The sequence below is a fragment of the Hemitrygon akajei genome, chromosome 21 (assembly GCF_048418815.1).
Source record: "Hemitrygon akajei chromosome 21, sHemAka1.3, whole genome shotgun sequence".
In the NCBI taxonomy this organism is placed as follows: Eukaryota; Metazoa; Chordata; class Chondrichthyes; order Myliobatiformes; family Dasyatidae; genus Hemitrygon; species Hemitrygon akajei.
Window position 1 is genome coordinate 23,769,606 of NC_133144.1, and position 26,362 is coordinate 23,795,967.

Genomic DNA, 26,362 nt, shown 5'->3' on the forward strand with positions numbered 1-26,362 from the left:
GATGCTGCCTGGCCTGCTGCTTTCCAGCAGTACTTTGTGTGTGTTGCTTGAATTTCCAGCATCTGCAGATTTCCTCGTGTTTGAACTATTATATGTTCCCAATGTCCAACAGGGTCTTGCGATCACAATAAAAATGTCCAAGACAATTGGACTCTGCACCGTCTCGTCACAACAGTATGCAACATGTCCAGATGACAACACCAAAATGGTACACAATAAGTCCTGCTCCATTGTTATTGAGCAATTTGTTGATGGGATAGTCATGCAGTGCATGATGTTCTTAGTATCCAGCACTGCCTTATGATCATAAAAAAGATGTACAGGATGAACAAACGCACCTGGGATTGAACCCAAAGTGGCCACTGCGTCCAAGCCCCAGTTACTTGGGTCCAAGCCAAGCCTTCACTGCTGTCTGTTTGACTGAGTGGGGTTTTTCCTACTGCTCCAGTTTCCTCCCACATCCCAAGACATTGTTAACTGGATATTCTAAATCACCTCTGCTATCAGCAGGCCATAGAGATGTTGATGAATTATGAGAGAGAACAGATTGTTGGAAATTGACTGGAGACTGGGATGATTTGGATTGCTCTGACAAGAGTACAGATTTGATTCACCAAAAGGCTGCATTCAGCAATGCAAGAAAAATATGAAATATCATAAATCATCATTGCCCGGAACATGATGATGGGGATACAGGACATACTGTCAACAAATCAAAATCTAAATTCTGCTCAGCACTTGCCCGTGACTCTAAGGGTTCAATCAATACTGAAATGTATTCGGTTGTATTAAACTACCATTAGGAACACTTCCAAGATACACTACTGCAAGATCTCACTCAAGAAGGTGGCATCTATCACTAATGGTCCTCATCACCTGGAACATGCTCTCTTCTCATTATTAGCAACAAGGAGGTGGTACAGGGGTCTGAAGACCCACACTCAACATTGCATGAAAAGCTTCTTTCCCCTGCCATCAGATTTTTGGATGGTGCATGAACCCCAAACCACTACCTCCTTATTTCTTACACTACCTCATTATACTTCTTTGTATTATTTATTTGTTTATACTGTAACTAATTTGTTATGTCTTGCATTGTACTGCCATCATAAAACAACACAATTCATACATATGTCAGTTATAATAGCATAAATTTCTGAAAAATAGATATATTGTTTCTTCAATGTCAAGCCTTTTAATTTTGCCAATATGTTATGGAAGTCAACACAGATAAAATGCTGAAGGATCTTAGGGAGTCAGACAGCACCTATGGAAGGAAATGAACAGGTTGAGACCCTGCAATGTTGACAGTTTATTTCCCTCTATAGATGCTGCCTGACTTGCTGAACATTTGTGTGTGTTGCTTAAGATTTCCAGCATCAGCATAATCTCTTGAGCCTCCAATACACAAGTCAATGTCTGTTTCCCAGCGAACTGTTGTTAATCCATCAGTATTAGAAAACATTTTTAACAATGTTTTCCTGAATGAAATTTTGATTTACCGGTAGGCCATTCCTTGGGTTCAAGGTTTTAAACCAGCAACATTTCTAAGAATGAAACCTTAAAATGTTATATAAAATTTTACAAAATATTCTAGTGAACTGCTGAAGTAGAACAGCAGATGTGTGTGTAATGTGGAAGCAAATCAAAGCCCAGCTATGGCTTTAAGGATCTTTACTCCAAATATCCAAACAGAAATCTACACTGATACCCAGCACTGTAAAAGATGCCATAATCTGGACAATCCAAGGCCCCTTAGATAGTCCTGAAGCCTGAAACATTGACTCTTTATTCCTTTTCACAGATGTTGCCTGACTTGCTGAGTTCTTCCAGCCTTTTGTGTGTTGTTCAGAATCTTTGCCCTATTAGATGTGTTGGTTGTTAATGCAAGTGGCACATTTCACTGTATGTGCTGATGTACAGTACATGTGATAAATATGTACATGCTCAGGTGGATGAGAAATGTCCTGCCATACCTATTTCAAAGCATGTCCTGGCCAGACCTTATCCCAGAATCAACAATTATCCAGTAATTGTCATACTGCCTTTTGTGGGACATTGCTTCCAAATTGGCTGGCTCATTTCCTGCAGTCTAACAAGCATTGCACTTCATTCGCATTGAGAAATCCTGAAGGTACCTATGAGCTGTGAATGCAGTTTCCCAGAGGCAAGAAGGATGAATTCCCATGTATCCAAGAGAAAAGGTAGAAGTCACTGCAGCTTGGAGAGAGACCCAGTCAATACCTACCACGCGGAAACCAAATAAACCAAAATTATTGTTAAATAATTGACACATCTATATTTGCACCGATATGCATTGTGCAGGTTGCTGCATAGAAATTATTTTAGAGCTACTGAAAGCAATTATTAGAATGAGGGTTATTATTAGAACTGGATTATGAAAAGCAGTTATAAAAGTTGGTTATAGTCACACTGAAAGACACTGTAAAAAGGGCTACAGAAACTGGTGGATACAGCAGAGTCCATCACAGGCAAAAGCCTCCCCAGCATTGACTTTTATTTACAAGGAGCACCACCACTAGAAAGTAGCATCTATCATCAAAGACCCCCACCATCCAGGCCATGTCCTCTTCTCATTACTACAATTGATCCCGCCCACCAAGGTCAGGAACAGTTATCATCAACCTGCAACCATCCAGCTCCCGATCTACTGAGAACACTCTGGATTTCCAGAATCTCCAGAGCTCATGCTCTCAGCATTATTTTTATTTTCCCAGTTTGTCTTCTTTTGTACGTTGGCTGTTTGTCAGTCTTTGTCCGCTTGCAAGGAAACAAACCTCAGTACAAGATGGCAGCTGAAGGGGAAGGTGGGTGGGTGGGGGAGGCAGGATGATGTCAGAAGCTGGGAAGAGATAGGTAGAAGAGGTAATGTGTTGAAGAAGGGATTTGATAGGATAGCACATAGATGATTCTGATTCCCCTTTTGTCCATGCTCCATGATCCTCTCCCATTAGAATCAATCTTCTCCAACCTGTTATCTCTTCCACCCACCCCCCTTCCCATTCACCTGCTCTCACCTATCACCTGCCAGCTTGTACTCTTTGCCCTCCCATCCCCACCTTCCCCATTCCCTTCCAGTCTTGATGAAGGGTCTTGGCCTGAGACATTCCCTTCCATAGATGTTGCCTGGTCTTCAGAATTTCTCCAGCATTGTGTGTGTATTGTAGGGAAACAGATCTAATACTTTATGTCAAAGATCCTTTTTTAGAATTGCAGGAAGGGTGGGGTGTGGGAAAGTAGTGTCTATGATAGGGTGAAAATGGGTAACCATGCTGTAACACGCTGATCTGGCCTATGTGTGAATAGAAGCTGTCAGCAGGCAGGAACATAGACAAAAGGACATCAATAAAAGAATTTGGGAGTTGTGAAATGTATAACAACACACAAAATGCTGGAGTATCTCAGAAGGTCAGACAGCATCTATGGAGGGGAATAAAGAGTTGTCGCTTTGGGCTGTAAGCCAAGCTACGCAGTTCAATCTCAAATGTGAGAAACAGAACAAGCTGAGCCAATATCAGAGATGGACAACTGCTACATACTGAGAAATCAAGTTACCTGAAGTTACACACAAAATGCTGGAGGAACTCAGCAGGTCAGGCAGCATCTATAGAGGGGAATATACAGTCAATGTTTCGGGCCAAGATCATGCAGGAAGAGTGGGAAGAAAGGGGGTAAGAAGACAGAATATGGTGGAGGGGGATGGGGGAAGGAGAACAAGGTGATATAGGGGAAGCCGGTGTGGGGGAAGGTGAGTGTGTGGGGGTGGGGAGGTGGTAAGTGAAAGAGGTAAAGAGCTGAAGCACAGAAGAATCTTAAAGCAGAGCAGAATGGATCATGGGAGAAAAAGCAGGAAGTGGGGCACGGAGGGCGGTGATAGGCAGGGGAGGATAAGGGAAATGGTAAGAGGGGAGACTGTGGTTATGAAAAAGGGAGAAGGAGAGGGGAGAAATTACTTGAAGTTAGAGAAGTCATTGTTCATGCCATCAGGGTGGAGACTACCCAGACGAGTATGAGGTGCTGCTCCTCCAAGCTGAGAGTGGCCACATTGTGTCAATAGAGGAGGCCGTGAACCAAAATGTTAATGTGGGAATGGAAAGTGGAATTAAGATGGGTGGCCAGTGGGAAATCCGACCTGGGGTGGTGGATGGAGCAAAGATGCTCAATGAAGCAGCCCTCCAATCGATGCCAGGTCTCATGAATGTAGAGGAGGCCACGCTGGGAGAGCTGGATACAGTAACTGACCCCAACAGTTCTGCAGGTGAAGTGTTGCCTCATCTGAATTTATAGGATTGAATATTGAGTCCAGAAGGCTGCATTGTGCTCAAACAGAAAGATAAGTTACCGTTCATCAAGTTTGCATTGGGCCTTACAATGACAGTGTAGTAGGCCACAGACTGCTCGGACAGAGTTGGAGTGAGTTGAGGAGTTGAATGGGTAGGCAATGGGGAATTGAGGATTGCCCCTGTGGACTGAATGCTGGTTTCTTCCATGTAATTGGTCAGCCTGTCCTTGGTTTCTGCACTGTAGAGGAAAGCACAGTGACTGCAGTGCATGGGCGTGAGTTGCTGCTACACCGCTTTGTGTTGCTGGATGCTGGGAAGTGAAGAGGTGAAAATTCAAGGTTTAGTTTGATTCATCTGTTGTTAAGTTGTTCCTAACATGTTTAATAGAATCACACTCTCTCTACTCCAAAGACCACCTTGTCAACTCATCTCCACCTTCCTCCTTAACCCTGGCAGCAGATCTGTTTGGGTCACCACGTTCAAACTGTTGATTGGGGTCACCCAACACAATAAGATAAAGACAGATGCTCTTAAATCAATGCTGTAAATAGTTGAGAATATTGGGATGCAGGGCAGGGTAGCCTCATGAGCAAAAACTGCAGACGCACATTTCAGGCTGACATTAAAATGTGGCTCCTTTCTCCACAGATGCTGCCTGGCCTCTTGTGCATCTCTGGCACTTTCTATCTGGAATCTGATTTTGTTTGTCAACTGATTATGAGATATATAATGCTTTTATTTTTCTGCATTCTAACATCATGACCATGCCAACTCGTTGGGCAAAAAAATAAATTAGTTCTACTCCCTGGCACTGCTTTCAAAAGCAGGGGCGTTATTTCAATGTCTGGGCCAGTTAGCTACCTCTCAGTGACATAGAGAGAACACCAGCAGTGCTGGAGTTTGCAGAGAAAAATTGGCCCTTGTTTTGTGTGTTATAGAAGTGCGTACAAATCAAAAGAATTCATTGGCTCTCTCTACCATCAGAATAAAACCATGCAATATTTTACAACTACCGTAGATTCCGGACTACAGAGCGCACCTGATTTTTAGCCGCTGGCACTAATTTTAGAAATAAAATCATTTTTTTAAATGTAAAGGCCGCACCGGATTTTAGGCCGCACCGGATTTTCGGCCGCAGGTGTCCCACGTTGTAATATTTACACAGAAAGATATTACACGTGAGGATTTTTTTAACTTTTAATTAAATCCATATGGTAACAAAAACAAATACATATTGCAAATGCTTTTTTTCGAACCGTGCCCGTACGCGGCTACTTTTAAATATACGTTGCGTATACTTCTTTACTGAACAACATTCCAATATCTCCTAACGACTGGTAAAAAATATATATACTGCAGCCTACCAGGAAAAGTTATTGATACCTTTAACTTAAAAGCAGAGTTCGCTCGGATCCAAAGCCGCTCGCGTAATGCCGCTCCCCCCCTCCTTTCCGTTTCATCGCAAACGGCATTTAAAAGCAGAGTTCGCTCGGATCCAAAGCCGCTCGCGTAATGCCGCTCCCCCCCTCCTTTCCGTTTCATCGCAAACGGCATTTAAAAGCAGATTTCGCTCGGATCCAAAGCCGCTCGCGGAATCCGCTCCCCCCTCCGTCCCGTTTCATCGCAAACGGCATTTAAAAGCAGATTTCGCTCAGATCCAAAGCCGCTCCGCCGCTCGACCCCCTCCTTTCCGTTTCATCGCAAACGGCATTTTCCCACAAGACGCCGCGAAACCGGGTGTGTCGTCATAGCATCCCGCGATGTAGTACAGAAAACAAATATAGTTTAAACTAAGAGGGTAGGTAGCACAATGCTTCGAGTGTTTTCCATGTTGATGAGGGTGAGTACAAATGACTGATTTACAATAATTTAATTGTGAAAGTGCGCTTGATTTATCGTACAATTTCATTGGACCTCTGTGAACTACTCATCAATTTTATTGGTCTACTGTTACGAGGCAAAATGTTTACGAGGCGGCATGAAAAAAACCTTGCATTAGCCGCATCGGATTATTGGCCGCAAAGTTCAAAGCTGTTCAAAATGTGGGAAAAAAGTAGCGGCTTAAAATCCGGAATCTACGGTACTTGAAAGAGGTAATTCTGCACTTCTGTCTGGTATAAAGTTGGCTCTTAACTTCCAGAATTGAGAGACACCAGACACTGTAGATGCTGGAATCTGGAATGGGGAACAATCTGCTGTAATAACTCTGGGTCAATCCACTTTCTGTGGAGGCAAAGAAATAGTCGATTTCTTTGGCTTGAGACCCTGCATCACAACCTGAAACATCAAATGTCCTTTTGCCTCTACAGGAGCTGCTTGATCCACTGAGCTCCTCTAGTAGATTGTTATTGGGTAACGTGTCCAGCAGAGTGCCAACTGCTTGGGTACTCAAGCAGAAAACTTTGCACGGTGTTTATCATTGTAGATGGAAAGGAAAGTATTGAAGTGGTTAACTGAATATCTGAAAACCCTGCTGTAATTTCAGGTCAAAACCCCCGGAAGGTGGGCGGATGGAGAACATGAATCAAATTCTCAAAAGTTCAGCTACTCACGATGTGAGACTACACCCTTAAACAACTCGGTTACTTCTTTGTCCTGGTGTCTCTAGTATATGCAAGTGTGGTGGTTAGCACAACACTTTATTGAACCAGCCACCCGGGATCAACTCCCACCGCTGCATGTAATGAGTTTGTACATTCTCCCTGTGACCGTGTGGATTTCCTCTGGGTGCTCCAGCTTCCTCCCACAGTCCAGAGGCATACTACTTGGTAGGTTAGTTGGCCATTGTAAATTGTCCTGTGATTAGACTAGGATTAAATCAGGGCAGCACAGCTCGTAGGGCCTAATCTGCACTGTATCTCAATAAATACAAAGAGACTCTCAAACTAAACTTTAGTACAACTTAGCCTTATTAATGCCCAAGTTACCCTAGTACGTCCACGTAGATAGTTTTCAATAATTCCACTGTTTTCATTGTCTTAATTTATCACTTGTTACACTAAAATCATATGAATCATGGCTCGGATATTCCACGGCATGATAAACTAGGTGCATTTGTATTGTTATCAGTCTATAGAGTTCTTTAATCATTAGGGTGCTTGGACAATGCAATCTGACTGCTCCTTCTGCAGAATGACAGTTCTCAAACCATTCCTATTTATTTGACCTGTTCTCTGGATAGTTCAGAGGGGAGTAATTCACAGTGGTTTAGTCCACAAGACGGTCAGCTCAACTCAGCCTCCTCATGCTGAGACGGAATGACTGGTTATATGACGTTCCTCTTTTGTGCTTCTTTGTTCATGGTTTCCTGCATCTCAGGATGTCCTCCCTAAGCCCGACAGGATACTCGACATTTTGTCCCCTGCTACATCCTTTCACTCCCATGTATGGCTTCATGTCATGAGCCCTGTGGGCCTGTCCACCTGTATTTGTTAACTGTTGTCTTATATTGAGTTGTTAAGACCTTGTGCTTTTTGTTTAATCTTGCCAAGTTTATTTTGACTGGTACAGGTATTCAGCCTATTATATTTATTTAAAGTGGACTCCCAATTAGAGCTTATTGTGGGGTCCTTGTATATGTTTTGAGAATGATTCGTCTTGTGGTGTTACTCAGTTAAAAATAAGCACTCACTTCAATAATAAACAAATACTTTGAGAGGCTGGTCAAGGACTACATCTGCAGCATGCTACCACCCAAACTGGATCCCCTACAATTCGCCTACCGACACAGCCGATCGATAGATGATGCAATAGCCACAGCTCTACACACCATCCTTGCACATCTGGAGAAGTGGGATCCTTATGTGAGAATGCTGTTCTTGGACTACAGCTCAGCATTCAACACCAGAATTCCCTCTAGGCTCGACAAGAAGCTTAGAGACCTTGGCCTTCACCCTGTCTTGTGCAGCTGGATTCTGGACTTCCTGTCAGATCGCTAGCAGGTGGTAAGAGAGGGCTCCCTCAACTCTGCCCCTCTAACCCTCAACACAGGTGCCCCTCAGGGCTGTGTATTAAGCCCCCTCCTTTACTCTCTGTATACCCATGACTGTGTCTTCACCACAGCTCCAATCTACTCATTAAATTTGCTGATGGCACTACACTGATTGGCCTAATCTCAAATAATAATTAGGCAGCCTACAGAGAAGAAGTCATCACTCTGACACAGTGGTGTCAAGAAAACAACCTCTCCCTCAATGTCACAATAACAAAGGAGCTGGTTGTGGATTACAGGAGGAATGGAGACAGGCCAGTCCCTATTGACATCAATGGATCTGGGGTTGAGAGGGTGAAAAGCTTTCAGTTCCTTGGCACAGACATCTCCGAGGATCTCACCAGATCTGTATATGCCGGCTGTGTGGTGAAAAAGGCAGAAACGGCACCTCTTTCACCTCAGATGGTTGAAGAAGTTTGGTATGGGCCCCCAATCCTAAGACCTTTCTATAGGGGCACAATTGAGAGAATCCTGACTGGCTGCATCACAGCCTGGTATGGGAACTGTACTTTCTTCAGCTGTAGGGCTCTGCAGAGAGTGGTACGGACAGCCCAGCACATTTGTAGATGTAAACTTCCCACTATTCAGGACATTTACAGAGACAGGTGTGTAAAAAGGGCCCGAAAGACCTTAGTCACCCCAACCACAAACTGTTCCAGCTGCTGCTATCCAGGAAGTGGTACCACAGCATAAAAGCCAGGACCAACAGGTTCCAGGACAGCTTCTTCCACCAGGCAATCAGACTGATTAATTCATGCTGATACAACTGTATTTCTATGCTATATTGACTGTCCTGTTGTACATACTATTTATTATGAATTACTATAAATTGCACATTGCACATTTAGACAGAGATGCAACATAAAGATTTTATTCCTAATGTATATGAAGGATGCAAGTAATAAAGTCAATTCAATTCAATTCAGTGAAGTTCGGTTGGAGTTCTGATAAATAAACTCTTGTTTCTGGCTCTACAAGGGAGCTTGTTGCTTCTCGGCATCTGGGTTCAGTCATTTGTCAATGCACACCGTGACAGAAGGACCCGGCAGAGGTTCAATCGACTGGAGGTGAGGCTGCCTTCTATTCTCAATGCTTGTCCCGAGGCCATGTTCCGAGTTTCCTGAGGCTACGTTCCAAGCTTCTCTAGCCTATGTTCAAGATTCTCAAGGATTCTTGAGTCTCCCATGGCCCTCCAGGTTTCCGAGGACTAATCTAGATTTCCAAGAACTACACCACATTTTTGGGTTTGATACTATGTTCCCGAGTTTGATGCAATGTTCCCGAGTTTTCCAGCCCTGTCCTGAGAACATGTTTTTTTTGAATTTATCAACCATGTCTCAAGTTCCCTGGGACTCTCTGGGCCATTAGGTGTTGGCCTTAGGGAGGGAGGTACTGTCACGAGCCCTGCTGGCTTTGCCATCGTTCATCGTCCTCTTATCTAGAGCCATTAAGCCCTTGTGCTTTTTGTTTAATCTTGCAAAGTTTATTTTGACTGGCACGGGTTTTCAGCCTGCAGTGATCATTTAAAGCGGACTCCCAATTAGCACTTATCACTGGGTTTCTGTGCGTGTTTCGAGAATGATTCGTCTCGCAGTATTGTTTGATAGATAGATAGATAGATAGATAGATACTTTATTCATCCCCATGGGGAAATTCAACATTTTTTTCCAATGTCCCATACACTTGTTGTAGCAAAAACTCATTACATACAATACTTAACTCAGTAATAATATGATATGCATCTAAATCACTAACTCAAAAAGCATTAATAATAGCTTTAAAAAAGTTCTTAAGTCCTGGCAGTTGAATTGTAAAGCCTAATGGCATTGGGGAGTATTGACCTCTTCATCCTGTCTGAGGAGCATTGCATCGACAGTAACCTGTCGCTGAAACTGCTTCTCTGTCTCTGGATGGTGCTATGTAGAGGATGTTCAGGGTTTTCCATAATTGACCGTAGCCTACTCAGCGCCCTTCGCTCAGCTACCGATGTTAAACTCTCCAGTACTTTACCCACGACAGAGCCCGCCTTCCTTATCAGCTTATTAAGACGTGAGGCGTCCTTCTTCTTAATGCTTCCTCCCCAACACGCCACCACAAAGAAGAGGGCGCTCTCAACAACTGACCTATAGAACATCTTCAGCATCTCACTGCAGACATTGAATGACGCCAACCTTCTAAGGAAGTACAGTCGACTCTGTGCCTTCCTGCACAAGGCATCTGTGTTGGCAGTCCAGTCTAGCTTCTCGTCCAACTGTACTCCCAGATACTTGTAGGTCTTAACCTGCTCCACACATTCTCCATTAATGATCACTGGCTCCATATGAGGCCTAGATCTCCTAAAGTCCACCACCATCTCCTTGGTCTTGGTGACATTGAGACGCAGGTAGTTTGAGTCAAGCCATCAAAGTTCAATTGTAGTTCTGATGAATAATTCCTTGTTTCTGGCTCAGCATGGGAGTTTATTCTTCTTCTGCAACTGGGCTCAGTCGCCTGTCAGCATACTCCGTGACAGTTTCATCTCTGTGTGCCTTGAAGTATGAAGCCAATACTTTGAGCCAATGTGGTGTGATGTGTTTTGTATCTAAGAGTGGGTTAACACGACAAGGGTTGAGCAGGCAATATGCATGACAAAAGAAACCAGAACTCTGTTGTAATTTAGGAATCAATTTATCTTGAGTAAAGATAGGAGAAGGACGAAAGTATCTCCAGAGAGCTGGGTAGCTTGTGGAACCAGCATGCGATGAGTTAAACAGCTTCCTCATCAACGTGGAATGTGGTATTTGTCTCTGTGTGTGGAAAATTCCTTTAGAGCAAGGAAGTAGTATCAAACAATTGAACAAGTCCAATTGTTCCCTATCGCCTCATAATCCTGTTTTGCCCCTCCCCTTCTGCTCTCTGTACTGGCCATCTCACCTCTCTACTCTTAGACCCGATGCAGGGTTTCAACCCATACGTTGAGTTTCTTTCCTCCCATGGATGCTGCTCAACCCACTGACTTCCCCCAGTATATCTGTGTGTTGCTTCAGATTTCAGCATCTGCACTCTGGTGTGTCACAGCTGAACAAGCTTAACAGGGAAATGGACCAAGGCAATAAAACAATTGGAAAAGGGCAATAAAGATTTTAAAAGGCAATAATGTCATGGTTATAAAGCAATTACATTTGTAGAGTTATCGCCTTTTAATGGTTCATCGTTTGTCACTTCTATGTAACTTTAGTTTTACAATGATTTGTTGACACGGTCCCGTACTGTATAGTATTCAAAGAGAAAATAAAAGCTTGAGTGACTCTCTGCTGGTACTCTCTGGGAGGTTGGAACAGGCTTGGTTGGAAATGGTACATGTGTCACTTGAGTTGGAAAAACTATTTAAATATGAAGACACTTCAACATCATCCAGCTACATGCAGTGGAAATGAGCACAAATAAAGTCCCAGCTAGCTGATTCAATTGAAAGTATTCTTTTGTGTTCCCTTCTTCAAAACAATACCTTGTAGATTATCACTTAATTATTTAAGATTCTTGTTTTAAACCTTCACAACTGCCACCACTAACCACCCCCCCCCCCCACCCCCGACCCAACCCAATCTCTTCTCCCGACCTGGAATGTCTTCTTCATTCAGATGACCCGGGGCTTAATTTACATGAAGATCATGGCTCCTTTCCTTTGGCACAATGCTCAATTACTGTGCTGGGCACCAAAGGACCATAAGACACAGGAGCAGAATTAGATCATTTGAGTCTGCTTTGCTATTCCGTCAAGGCTGATGGATGTATTTTCCCTTTCAACCCCATTCTCTTGTCTTCTCCTTATAACCTCTGACATCCTTACTGATCAGGAGCCTTCAACCTTCTGTTTCTATATATCCAAGAATCTGGCCTCCACAGACATCTGTGACAATGAATTTGATAGATTCCCCACCCTCTGGCTAAAGAAATTCCTCCTTATCTCTTTTCTGAGACTGCGCCCTCTGCTCATGGACTCCCTCACTAGTGGAAACATTCTCTCCACGTCCACTCTATCTAGGTAGTTCAATATTCAGCAGGCTTCATTTAGATCCCTCCTCATTCTTCTAAACTTCACCAAATTCAGGCCCAGAGCTATCATACTTTCCTCATACATTAACCCTTTCATTCCAAGAATGATTCTCTGGACCCTCGTCAATGGCAGTACATTTTATTAGATTAGATTAAATTCAACTTTATTGTCACTGTGCCGAGTACAGATACAAAGCCAATGAAATGCAGTTAGCATCTAACCAGAAAAGCAAAGAATAGTTTAATTTACAAAATAACTGCGAAGTGGTTTATCTTAGAAGTGGGGCCAATATTTCAAATGCAGTCTGAACAATGTCTTGTAAAGCTTCAGCATCACATCCTTACTTTTATAGTCTAATGGGAACAGACCATGAGAACAGACCTGGTCCATGGCAGCACCCCGATGGTGCATGGCATGCTCGGTTTGCCCATCTCTCATGCAACATAAACTTGAAGGCCACTTAAGATAATTTCAGTGGAAGTATGCAAGACCAGTCAAACCAACCAGAGTAATCATAATCAAGAGAAGATCTGCTGATGCTGGAAATCATACAGTAGCCAAGAGGTTTCCACAGTACTTACATATAATTGTACTTACATGTGGATGTTATGACAAGGCAAGCATTAACTACCTAGGCAAGGATAGTTTACAGTCACCGTGCAGTTAACCCAGGCAAGAAAGGTCCATGAAGAACATAGCTCCCCAGAATGGGTCAGAGTCATCTGGCATATCAAGATAAGAAAGAGGTGCAATGAAGGCTTCGAGGGCAACACTTCCTATTAGTAAGTTACTTTACTAATTCTTAAGTATTTACATGTAAACTCTAATTGATACTGATACCTGTCTTGTTGTAGTGTGATTGATGATTGATTATGCAAATAAGGAAGTTGTACATCTACAAGGTTACCAATTGGTCAGTTTCTGTATCCAATTAATGAATTTCTATATAAAAGTAGTATTTCTTTTTTCAAATTTAGAACAGTTTGGTGACAGTGCCTATGCTGTTCTGCTTGTGCACAATGAATGCAAGCAGTCCATGCAGCTTCCAGTCAAAGTAGCACTGAGCAGTGGTGTCCATCGAGGTCGTGGCTTTTTAAGTTCATAGGGATGGTTTTAGGGTGGTGAGTTAGGCACCAGGTTAGGGTTTGGGGGCAGCGATGAGGAGGCGTTAGAGGTCAGGCCGGAGTCTAGACTTCCTCTCTGTGGTCTGCTTTGGAAGGCCAATTACGTGGATGTGTGACGAAGGACATCCATAGTCTAGGCTTTTGCTCCATGCTTGATGTGGACATGGGATCGAAGGACATCTGGAGTCTAGCATTTTGGATTGCACTTGAAGGCTAACATCATGGATGTCTGATGAAAGACCTCTGGCAGGTGCCATGGATGAGGAACAGTGAGGATGAGGATTGGGGGCCTACCCAGTCAGAAATTCCCCTAAGTTTGGTGGGTCCCAGGATTGGAGGTCTATGCAAGCAGAGGACATGAGGGCCGGTGACACCTAGTTATGCAAGATGGCAAAACCTAGTCCTTCTGTGTGGAGTCCTATCGTCAGCTAGTCCTAAAGGTTGAATACAAGTCCACAGGTCAAAGCCCAACAGCTGAAGTTCTGGCTCTACAAGTCTGGTGTCCACCAGGGAATTCAAAGGCCCATTGTCCAAAAGTCCACTGGACGCTCAGCAGCCTGTCCTGGGACTGCTTCAGATTCAAATATGTCTTGACTCCTGTTTATCTGGTATCCTGCTATCTAGAGGATTGACTCAACTATCTGATCACTCTTGTAACAAGTCCCACAAAGGTAGTTCAAAGTAGGAAAATGGCATTGTGCCCAACGTGCCTGCTAATACCTGTCAGTCAATCAACATGCCTAGTTAAGTTCTTATTAGTGCAAAGAAGTGTTCTGATATCATCACTTTGACCTCCACTTCCAAAGATCAAATGAACTGTAAACTACTTTGAGATTCCCAGCAATGAACTTACAAGGAATAAGCAGGTGTAAGTCCTGAGTAATGCACACAAATGCTGGAGGAACTCAAAAGGTCAGGACTTGAAGGGTCTCTGCTTGAAATGTCAACTGTTTATTCCACTAGATGCTGCCTGACCTGCTGAGTTCCTCCAGCATTTTAAAGATGATGATTTATAGGTAGAAGGATCCTGGCCTTGAACATCGACTGCTTATTCATTTCATAGTGAAGGGTCTCGGCCTAAAACGTAGACTGAAAATTCATTTCCATTGGGAAGAGTCTGGGTCTGAAACGTTAATGGTGTATTCAGAATCAGATTTATTAACATGAGCATGTGTTTTGAAATTTGTTAACTGAGCAGCAGCAGTACAATTCAATACCTGATAACATAGAAGGAAAAATAAGTAGATCAATATAAGTATATATATGTATATTAAAGTTAGATTTTAAATAGTGCAAAACAGGAATTATATATATGAAAAAAGGAGAAGTTGGGTTCATGGGTTCAATGTCCATTTAGGAATCATATGGCAGAGGGGAAAAATCTGTTCCTGAATCATTGAATGTATGCCTTTAGGGTTCTGTACCTCTTTCCTAATGGTAACAATGAGAAGATGGCATGTCCTGTGTGATGGAGGTCCTTAATAAAGGATGCAGCCTTTCTGAAGCACCGCTCCTTCAAGATGTCTTAGATACTATGGAGGCGAGTACTCAAGATAGAGCTGAATAATTTTACAACTTTTGGTCCTATGCAGAAGCGCCCCCCCCCCCCCCCCCCCACCACCATACCAGACAGTGATACAGCCTGTCAGAATGCTGTCCATGGTACATCTATAGAGGTTTTTGGGTGTTTTAGATGACAAACCAAATCTCTTCAAACTCCTAATAAAATATAGACAGCGGCATCAATATTTTGGGACCAGATTAGATCCTCAGAGATATTGACACCCGGGAACCTGAAATTGCTCACTCTCTCCACTTCTGATCCCTCTATGAGGATTGGTTTGATTTCCCTCCTTACCCTTCCTGATGTCCACAATCAGCTCTTCCATCTTACCTCGCACTGAGTGCGAGGTTGTTGCTGTGACACCACTCAACTAGCTGGTATATCTCACTCATGTACACCCTCTCATCTCCATCTGAGATTCTACCCACAATAGTTGCATCGTCAGCAAATTTATAGGTAGCATTTGAGCTGTACCTTGCCCCACAGCCATGAGTATGGAGAGAATAGAACAGTGGGCTAAGCACACATCCTGTGATGTGCAAGTGTTGATTGTCAGTGTAGAGGAGATGTTAGTACCAACCTACAGAGATTGTGGACTTCTGGTTGGGAAGCCAAGGATCCAGTTACAGAGGAGGGTACAGAGGCTTCGGTTCTGTAGCTTCTCATATCAGGACTGTGGGAATGATGGTGTTAAATGCTGAGCTATAGTCGATGAACAGCATCCTGACCTAGGTGTTTGTGTTGTCCAGGTGATCTGAGCCCGTGAAGAGCCATTGAGATTGCATCTGCCATTGACCTATTGTGGCGAGAGGCAAATTGCAATAGGTCCAGGTCCTTTCTGAGGCAGGAATTCATTTGACCCATGACCAACCTCATTTCAATAGAGAAGGGTCTCAGCCTGAAACATCGACTGTTCATTCCTTTCCATGGATGCTACCTGACCTGCTGAGTTCTTTCAGCATTTTGTGTGATTGCCATTTTCACCCTGCAGGCAGACATATGGAATGCACTTTCAGAAGTGGTTGAGACAGGTACATTAACAACATGTAAAAACCACTTGGACTAGTACCTGATAGGAAAGGTGTAGTAGGACATGGGGCCAAATGCAGGCCTAAAGGACTAGCTTAGATGGGAATCTTGTTCAGCATGGACAATTTGGGCTGAAAGGCCTGTTTTCATGCTGTTTGACTCTATGACTGTAATCCACTATTTTTGTGGTTACCATCACTGATACTAGCTGCTGATTATAAGTTTAATCACACATTTAAGTTCCCGAACCCGAATGAAGAATTCAACACTGTGTCTTCAGTCAACAGCCCTGGAATTACAGCAGTTACCTTGTAATAAATATACTTGCCTGTCTGAGAGGCGCTCTCATGTTGCCTACAAGCAGGTCTCCATGTTGGGGTACTCAGAATAAACAACACTGGTTGTGCTGTGACTCATCTTCCATGACATAGTAATGATCGTAAATGTACATTTGTATTTAAAACCTTAAATAGCAACGAGTGAACTGAAAAATGAAATACTGTAGGCAGTCTCTAGAAATAATTCACTTGATCAACTTTGTTCTTATACTTCTGCAATATTGTTCCATTACTTTTTTTTTCTCATTTTCCTCAAGCTCCCCGCTTGCAAGCTTGCGAATGCATGGAAGATATTCCAGGGAACAGAGCAACGCACCAAAGGTTAGGAGGTTTGGCAAGAAGGATGAGTTTAGAAGTAGAAAAGACAAAGATGGCTTTAGAAACTATAATGAGGAACTGATGTGATGAAATGATTTGTACTGATGCATGCAGATGAAAATATTTTTGTTGTGTGTCAGCACATGATTGATTTAGCTACTCTATCTTAAAGAGAGATTCTCGGTATTTGTTGCTGGAGGCTAATCCGGTTAAAGATGGTGCTGATGAAACACAGCAATGTCTTGGTGGTAGCAAATAAAACTACTAAATTCTCTGTTAATCGCACTTTTTCTGGAAAAATATTACTACAGCCAAACTTTTCTTTCAGAGCTTTGCCGTTGAACTGCCTAAATGACCTGGCATTTTTTGCAGTTTGAACGAAAGCCTCAAAGGTGCAGAATGGTTGTGGCATGGCATGCACAGGCTGAATCGAGGAGGTGGGGTCAGGCCCGAGAGTAAGGAATGGACCAATGTTTGGCCATTACTGGGGTATACAGTATTTGGAGCAGGTTCGAAGCAGCAGAACCGAGGCAAGGTAGAGTCGAGGCAGTAGGGCCTGGACTCGAGAGCGAGGAACAAGCCGATGTTTGAATGATTAAAATGCTGGGCCAGTTTGGAAAGGTTGGGTACGGGCTGCATTGAGGCGGCAGGGCCCGGGCACGAGAGTGTATCACAGCATCAGGCCCCGGGTTTGAGAATGAGGAACAACCCGATGTTTGGCCAATTTAAGTGCTGGGCCAGATTGAAAAGGTCAGGGTGTCAGGGCCAGAAGTGAAGGTTGAGCTGGTGTTCAGCTCTCTGCTTGTTGAGGTTTACTCATTTCCGCACTGAACTGAGGCTGTGGTCTGCGACTAATAGGCTCCTGGAACAGCTGCAGTGTTGACTAGCTTTGTGGCTGTGGGCTCACCTTTGTAAACTTTAGTTCTGAATGTTATTTGCTTACTTCTTATTATTTTCACAATTTGTTCTTTTTTTTTTGCACATTGGGGGTTTGATGGTCTTTTTTAATGCATTCTATTGTGTTTCTTTGTTTTGCGGCTACCTGTAAGGAGACAAAGCTCAAAGCTGTATATAGTATACATACTTCGATAATAAATGTACTTTGAACTTAACTTTTTATTGGAAGCATTAACCTTGGTTCATCAGACTGATGAAGGGTTTCAGCCCAAAACTACTGATTTGTTGTATTCTCCTTCATGCTGCCTAACCTGCTGAGTTCCTCTAGCATTTTGTTAATTCGCCTTAGATAATTTTCCCTTTCCTAACCAGTGGGGAACAAATCAAAGTGCTTAAGCCGCTCTTGATATAAGTATTGGGCTAGGTTTTCTGGCTGGGAAAAAGATATGCCTCTTATCTGACATCTGAGACACCTGCGCAGAGAGACACAGTGAGGTTTGGAGAATTTTTTTGTACTACTGACTTCCTTATACTACGACTAAAAGCTGTGGCACCCAGATACAGTGATGACATCAAGTTGGCTGAGCAGCCAATCAAAGTAAAGAATCATCAGAGAGCAAAGAAAGAAGCCAAATTTTAAATAATTATTTAAACACTTTTTCCGATTGCAAGATTATACATGGAGCAAGGTACTGTAGAAGCTGAAAAAGTTCAAAGTTCAGAGTAATTTTTTTAATCTAAGTACATATATGTCACTATGAACAACCCTGAGATTCATTTTCTTGCAGGCATTCACAGTAAATCTTTAGGATAATAACCATAACAGAATCAGTGAAGGTAGTCCAACTTGGGCGTTTCACCAGAGTATGGAAAACAACAAACTGTGTATATACAAAATGAAAGAGATCATAATTATAAATAAGTCAGAAATAAATATCGAGAATATGAGAAGACAAGTTTTTGAAAGTAAATCCATTGGTTGTGGGAACATTTCAATGACTGGGCAAGTGAAGTTGAGTGTAGTTATCCCCCTTGATTCAGGAGCCTAATGGTCTAGGGGTAGTAACAGTTCCTGAATCTGGTGGTGTGAGTCCTGAGGCTCCTCTATCTTTTTCCTGTTGGCAGCAACGACAAGAGAGCATGTTCCGGGTAGTGAGGGTCCCCAATGATGAGTGCTGCTTTCCTGTGACAGCGTTTCATGTAGATGTGCTCAAAGGTTGGGAGGTTTTTACCTGTGATGGACTGGGCCATATCCACTACATTTTATAAGATCTTCCATTTAAGGGCATTGGTGTTTCCATACCAGGCTGTATTGCAGCTAGTCAATATACTCTCCACCACACATCTAAGGAAGTTCGTCAAAACTTTAGATGTCATTCCGAATCTCTACAAACTCCTAAGGAGGTAGAGGCGTTGCCGTGCTTTCTTCATAATTTCATTTACGCGCTGGGCCCAGGAAGTCTTCCGAAATAATAACACCGATGAATTTAAAGTTGGTGACCCTCTCCATCTCTGATGATGAAAACACCAAAGCTTAAATAAACTGAATTATTAACCAGTTTTAATGGGTTTTCTTAGGAAATCAGATGCAAAATTTAAAAAGTTAGATGTTTAGAGATGGTGATGTTCAACAGTAACCAAAGGGTATTATTCAAAATTGTATAAACCATTGTTCAATAAGGCTCATCATTTCAGATCACTTGTCTTGAGTAGGACTAATTTGCATAAAGTTAATATTCATGACTTATCAGGTAATTCAGCATTGATTGCATCAGCAAATTCCCAACAACGGTGCTCAGTTGAGGAGCATGGTATTACTGACTGTAGGTCCTGGATTTCCACATGTATGTTTGCATGCTACATTGCTTACAACATAATGAAGATAGGTGCTGCCATCAGTGCGGTGGTGATTTCCAACAAAGTGAGATTATCAGGAGTAGGAACCTTCTTTTCCCATCACCATAACACAATCTAATTTTAACCATGTTTTAATTCATTTTCTGAAATCCTCAACAATGCCCTCTTTGTACTTCATTGCAAGACGTTTTTGTCAAACATCGTTTGTTTTGCCCTCCATAAGTTTGAAATTGTCCAAGATTTTGTTTCTTTGCCGTATCTAATGTAATCCAATTCACCCATTAACCCCAGCTGAATAAAGACCCAATGTAAAAGTTCTCATACTTGTCTTCGATTTTTGTTGAGCCCCTCCCTTCTACATAACTGCTTCCTTTGTTACTCCTAATCTTAATTTGCCACTTTCCCCTTCTCTTCATTCAGAACTCTTGTTAAAGAAGGAGTGCCTTAGCTGTTAATTATTTACCTTCCTATCACCTTATATGATCTGGTACCAAATTTTGTTGGTTACACCGACTGGTTTAAATTCAGATAAAGAAAGATCGGACGATGATAAGGGGAAAAAAAGTGAGGAATTCTTCACTTCAAGTGTCTTTAGGAAGATTTTCATTATCAGGATGTTTCTAGTACAATAGGGAAGGTGACATTGTTGAAATTCATTCTGGATAATTAGCTAGAAGAAAATGGAGCAAGATTCAGTGGGGAAGCATCCAGGAAGCAGTGATCATATTATCGTACAATTTAGAATAGCTACATTTCAAGGGAAGAATTGTATATTGGAGAATGACCAATATCAATAGAATAAAAACAAGTATGGTACAGGGAAAAGAACAAGCAAACACTCAACAGTTAGAAGCTTTAAAGGGGGTTCAGCTATAATCTAACAATTCAGCTATACGCTGGGTGCATTCCATGTGGGAGAAGAGTTGGGAAATTAAAGCCAGTGTTACATGGAAAAGTACCAAGGAAAACAGAAATTAGCAGCAAATGCAGACATGCTAGAAGAACGCGAGAAGGAACTTTGAAATGAGAAACCAGTTGGGTCAGTGATCTTTTCTTAGAATTAGGGAAGTGTGGAAAGGTGTCAGTTTTCAAAGCAGGGCTGAGGAAGAAGTGAGGTATAAAACAAAAGACTATAGAAAGATACCACCTTTGGAAATTAGACCTCACTATATCTGCCACCCCCAGCCCACTCTGCTTTGAACATTGACACCCCATGACTCTTCTTTCAGTTCGGGGAAGGGTCCCCAACCCAGAATATTAACTGGTTTTCCCTTGTACAGAGTCTGCTTGACTGATTAAGTTCTTCGAGCATATCTGCTTTTGTTTCCGATTCCAGCATCTGCTGTCCTGAATAAAGGGCACCCTCATTAGTGAGGGCAAAGCCCCTTACAGAGCAGCAAAGAGAGACCATTAGTAAATTCTGAGAACAAGCGTAATAAGAAGTCTAAAAATATCTACTTCAATGTGAACAGGAAAAGGTATGTAAGAGAAGAGCAAGCCAATGAGGTTGATGTGGTGTATATGGATTTCAAAGTTTGATAAGGCACCATATGGTAGACTTGTCATCAAGACCTAACCTCATAAAATAACTGGGGCTGTATTTCCACAAGGGAGTAGCATAATGTTGTTTTTCAGAATGGAGGGAAGTGGACAGTGCAGCTCCCTGGGCATGGTTACTCAATCTACTGCTTTTCTTAATATGTAAATATGAATCATTTGGATCTGAGTGTACCGGTTGAAAGTTCTGAATATGCAGATTGCACAAAACTTGGTGAGGTGAACTCCTGAGCAGCAGTACTTCCTAGTGGAATGAATGAAGGGGTGACAGATGTAATATGAAACTTTGAAATAATAAAGAAATATATTTTGGTAGGAAGAGTGAGAAGAGGCAATTTATTTATTTATTGATGTAGAGCACAGAATAGGTCCTTACGGCCCTTTGAACCATGCTACCCAACAATCCCCCAATTCTTTCCTAGACTAAGCACAGGACAATTTACAATGACCAACCGGTATCTAACAAGAATCTACCAACCGGTATGTCTTTGGAATGTGGGGAGAAACTGGAGGACCTGGAGAAAACCCATGCGGTCACAGGGAGAACCTACAAGCTCCTTACAGGCAGAGGGAGGAAATGAACCTGGGTCGCTGCTACTGAAAAGTGTTGTGCCAAACACTACATCACCATGCAGTCACAGCTAGAAAAGGGGTGCACACGGAGAGGGATCCGATAGTTTATGTGGATAGTGGAAAGGCTGGTCGAGTATTAATTCAAAAAGCAAATGGGAAACTGGACAGAATACAACAAGGAAAGGGAATGATTGAAAAATAACAGTTCAGACCAACTTGAGTATAATGTGCAGTTTGGGATTCTACTCTTTAGGAAAGATATGAGTGCTTTGGAAGGAGATTTAACAAAACAAGTCCAGGGGTGAGGATCTTTAGTTAATATGGATAGAATAGAGAAGCTGGGAATTTTTTCCCTGGAGTAGAAAGAGATTTTATATACTTGGATTAGATAGAGCTGATGTACCAAATGGACGTTCTCTGTTCTATGACCGTCTATTCAGGGATAAAGGCTCAGATGAACTAAGGTGGCCAAATGGCCTGTTACTGTGCTGTATATCATTTCTAGTGTTCCCATGGCGATTTCAGATGGTTTCCATGAAGGTAAGGTATAAATACTTAACATCGCTGAGGGCAAAAACACAAGTAAAAGTAATAAAGATTTTGTCTATGGTAGTGATCATCCTGTAGGTGACACTATTGTCATTGAATGCAACATCAGATTAGTGCACTCTGCCTTTATAAATTAAGTTTGTTAGCCTTTTATCCTGTGATTGTTCCATTGTAATTGTTTTTAATGCAATTACGTTAACTGTTAATTATTTTCATAGGTATTTCTACCAGCATGCAACAGAATTGCTAACACTGCATAACTTTGAAGTATAAAGTCAGACTTACCACGGATTGTCAATGTTCTGCTATTTCTTGCCTGACTCGGAATCTGAAGAGGAAGCAAAGTCACTTAGTAGGAACAATTAACACCAGCAAGATTTCCTCTTTTGCATTTTTTTTGCATTTAAGTATATTTAAGTCAGATTCTTTGCATAATCAGCATGTTTATCTTTTGACACCATTGCAATGGGTTTTCTATAGGCAGATGACAAAGGAATGAAAAGGCTGTTTGATTTGTTTCAGGAGTACTCCTGTCCAACAAGTTACATTAGTGTGTATTTTGAAGGTGATGGCCTACAGCAGCAGCAGACCACAAAATTACACTCAGTGGCCACTTTATTAGATACAGGAAGTACCTAATAAAGTGGCCAGTGAGCCTAGTTGAAAAGTAATGTAAAACCAATTTCAGATGTTATAAGAAGTGTAAGCAAAGGTGTCTTGTGTAAAGAGATATGTTAACACTTTAATTTTTTCAAAGAATTAAAAATTCTAAGTATCTCCAGCAGAATTCATACATGAAGAAATTCGACTGTCAGTTTCAGTGTTAGGGTTGGGCAATACTTAAACAGAAATCATATCTTTTAAACAGTTAATGTAACATTTTGTGATGTTTAATTTGCTTCAACTTAGCTAACATGTCCACTATGCCTTTCCGTGGTGCAGCAGATAGCAGTGTGAAACATGAACACCGACTACATGCAGTGACATCAGCCTTTGGTCTGAAGTTGTTCAATCTCGGAGTTTAAAAATCAGCAAACACTGAGCAATCTAGGGCATCATTCTCTTATGGACAGTCCTAATCTCCACGCCTACTCAAATTGTAATCAGATAATGACTGTGTTTTTATTGGATCAGTCCATTACTGATCATCTTCTTGACCCGCTTCAGTTTGCTTACAGAGCAGGTTGCTCAGAGGAGGATGTAGCTAACTTGTGCCTCCATTAGATTCTTCAACATTTGGACTCCCACAACACTGATGTGAGGATCTTGTTTTGTGGATTTTAGCTCAGCTTTCTACACTATTGCTCTGGAGTTGTTCCACAGCAAGCCAACCCATACCCTTCAGGATCTACCAGTGGATTATGAATTTGCTGACAGAAAGGAAGCGATATATGAAGTTTGTCCAATCCAATGTCTATAAACACAGGCTCTCCTCAGGGCTGTGTTATTGCACCCCTCCTGCTCTCACTTTATACAAATGACTCTACCTCCACAGACACATCCATCAGTGTCCTAAAGTTCACAGATCTCTAATAACGATGTGACATGCTGTCAAAGAGAGCTAGACCGTCTAGCAGCATGGTGTGCTCATAGCAACTTGGAGCTACCATTACCAATATATTGAAGTGGGACAAACATGTTACGTTCATCACCAAGAAAGCCCAACACAGGTCCTATGCCAGTTGAGAAAATTTAACATCTCAGTGCGTATCCTGATGAACTTTTGCTCAGCCATTATTGAGAGTGTGGTGACCACCTTCATCACCGTTTGGTTTCACACCACCTCCTCCTTCGTCAAGTCCGGGTTGCAGTGAGTGGTCTACTCAGATGAGTTCATTGAATGTTAGCTTTCAACATTAAAAGGCCGGTTCATCGCAAGAGCCAAGTAAAGAGCTGAAAATAACAACCTAGCATCACCTATTCACCAAATTACCAAGGAAAAGCTACAAGTCCAGCACCATCAGGACTACACATCATCTCTTTCCTGTAGCTATCCAGCTTCTCAATAAAACTCACTCAGGTGTAATACCCTCACCGTTCCTGCACGACATTCGTTGTCTTTCCTGCTCTCCTTGTTTTGTTTTTAATTATTTAGTTTGTTCATACGTTCATATTTTTAAAGTTTGCACACACAACTGTGCATTACTCATGGTTGTTTGCATTATTGTCTTGTAAAATATGGGTTTCAATTGTGTTGTCACTTATGGTATTGTCCTTGGCACCAAACCACAATCAATTCTGGTACGTTTCACATACTGGCAATAAAGTGATTCTAATTTATGTATTCTTGTTCTATGATTCATTTCACAATGCTGAATAATTTCGTGTTTCAGAAGGTGATTAAAAGCTTTTGAAATTATGCTAGAGATGCTTTGTTTATGATCAAAGTCCTACTTACAATAATGAGATTTCATTGGAGACATACAATGCTGCAGAGACTGAAGTCTGGAGTGAAGAAGAACTGCTGGAGTTACTCAGTGGACCAGGCAGCATCTGTGGAGGTAGCATCTGTGCAGATATAGCTGCTTCATTTCCTTGTAGCACTAACTGTTTGAATTGATGCCCACCAGTCATAGAAAGTTTACACTTGATTCAACACACAAAGGAACGGACTAATTCTCGATTCCGCGGGGTATACAAGACACGGACTTGGCAGAATATCACTTACTGTTTTATGTTCGTTCACCAGATCAGTCCTCAATGACCGTGGGTGCCATGGGAGTGTAGCGGTTAGTGCAACACAATTGCAGCTCAGGCTGTCAGAGTTTGGAGTTCAATTCCAACGTCATCCCTAAGGAGTTTGTATGTTCTCCCTGTGACCGCCTGGGTTTCTCCGAGTGCTCAGGTTTCCTCCCACAGTCCAAAGTCATACCAGTTGGTAGGTTAACTGGTCTTTGCAAATTGTCCTGTGATTAGGCTCGGGTTAAATCAGAGGTTGCTGAGCAGCACAGCTTGAAGGGCTGAAAGGGCCTATTGCACGCTGTATCTCAATAAATAAATATGTATTTATAAATAAATAAACTGGTTTATTATTGTCACATGCACCATGATAAGGTGAACAATCTCACAGACTGTTCATACAGATCAATACATTACACAATGCATTAGGACACAAGGTGAAACAATAACAGAGTGCAAAATAAATCGTAACAGCCACAGAGAAAGTGCAGTGCAGGTGGACAATAAGGTGCAAGATCAAAACGAGTTAGACTGAAGGCAACAGTCCCCCTGCCCTACCAGAGAACCATTCAGTAGTCTTAGAACAATTGGGCAAAAACCGTCCTTGAACTTGGCGGTACCCGCTTTCAGGGTTTTGTATCTTCTGCCCGATGTCTGGGGTATGTCGTCATTTAGAGCTACGCTAATTTATCTTACCACCATTGAGGTCATTTTTGCTTCAGAACGGAGAAATAATATGATTAACGACTTCTCCCTTCTTCATTACGTACCTCAAATCACATTGTAGCAACTTTACAACTGATTCAGCAGATAATTTATAGTCGAGGCAATTAAAAGAGTAGGGTAGGAAAGTGCGGGCTAGTTTTATCATATATATACCCGTGTTTGATTCGCTTGCAGTTGGGCAGCGTAAATAATCCCAAATGCACTCCGAAGGCGACAAGAAAAAAAGTGCTCACTATAGGTGCAATCCAACTTGTACCCACCTTTCCAAAGGCAAATCCAGCAAACAAGTTAGCAGGTTCATTTTTTAAGAATCGTGCTGTGATCCGCTCCACATGAGAGAAACTAGAAAAATGAATCTAGTAGGTCTCGCGCTTTGCTGAGGAATGTAAGCGTCCGGAAGAAACAAAAGTTCACGCTACAGACTACAAGAGTCAGAACTAGCTGTGATCACAGAGAGAGATGCTTCCCGAAGTAAAAATTCACGATCGAACTTCACCCGTACTGTGGGAAAACAAGGCATTGGTTCCTTCTTTTAATGTTATTGTGAGCCGGGTCCTACAGACTGAGTCACTGCGCTGAGAAACTTATTTCCCTTGCAAATCTGGTTTAACTTCTGGCTTCTGCGGTGCGTTTTATACTTGCAAACAAACGCAGTATGATGAAATAGCCAATGATTTCACCGAGTCTGGGCGGTCGGCCAAGCTAACACACGGAACCAATCCCGCAAAGACTGCAGAGCCCAAGGGCACGTAAAGGAATCTAATAGAAGATAAAGCGCTCCCTCAAAATGGCTACGAAGTTTCTGACTTTTAAATGAAGA

At 42.2% G+C, this 26,362-nt stretch overlaps 1 protein-coding gene across 3 annotated transcripts in view; it reads right to left on the minus strand.

The window, feature by feature from the left end:
• The window catches only part of c21h15orf39 (chromosome 21 C15orf39 homolog), a 76,417-nt gene extending 50,263 nt beyond the window's left edge, over window positions 1-26,154 (minus strand). For all 3 annotated transcript variants that reach the window (XM_073025027.1, XM_073025028.1, XM_073025030.1), the window contains exons 1-2: window positions 25,803-26,154; window positions 22,423-22,465 (exon numbers count right to left, since the gene is read on the minus strand). The gene's annotated coding sequence lies outside the window, so the exon portion shown is untranslated. The remainder of the gene's footprint in view (window positions 1-22,422; window positions 22,466-25,802) is intronic.
• Window positions 26,155-26,362: the final 208 nt, after the last annotated feature.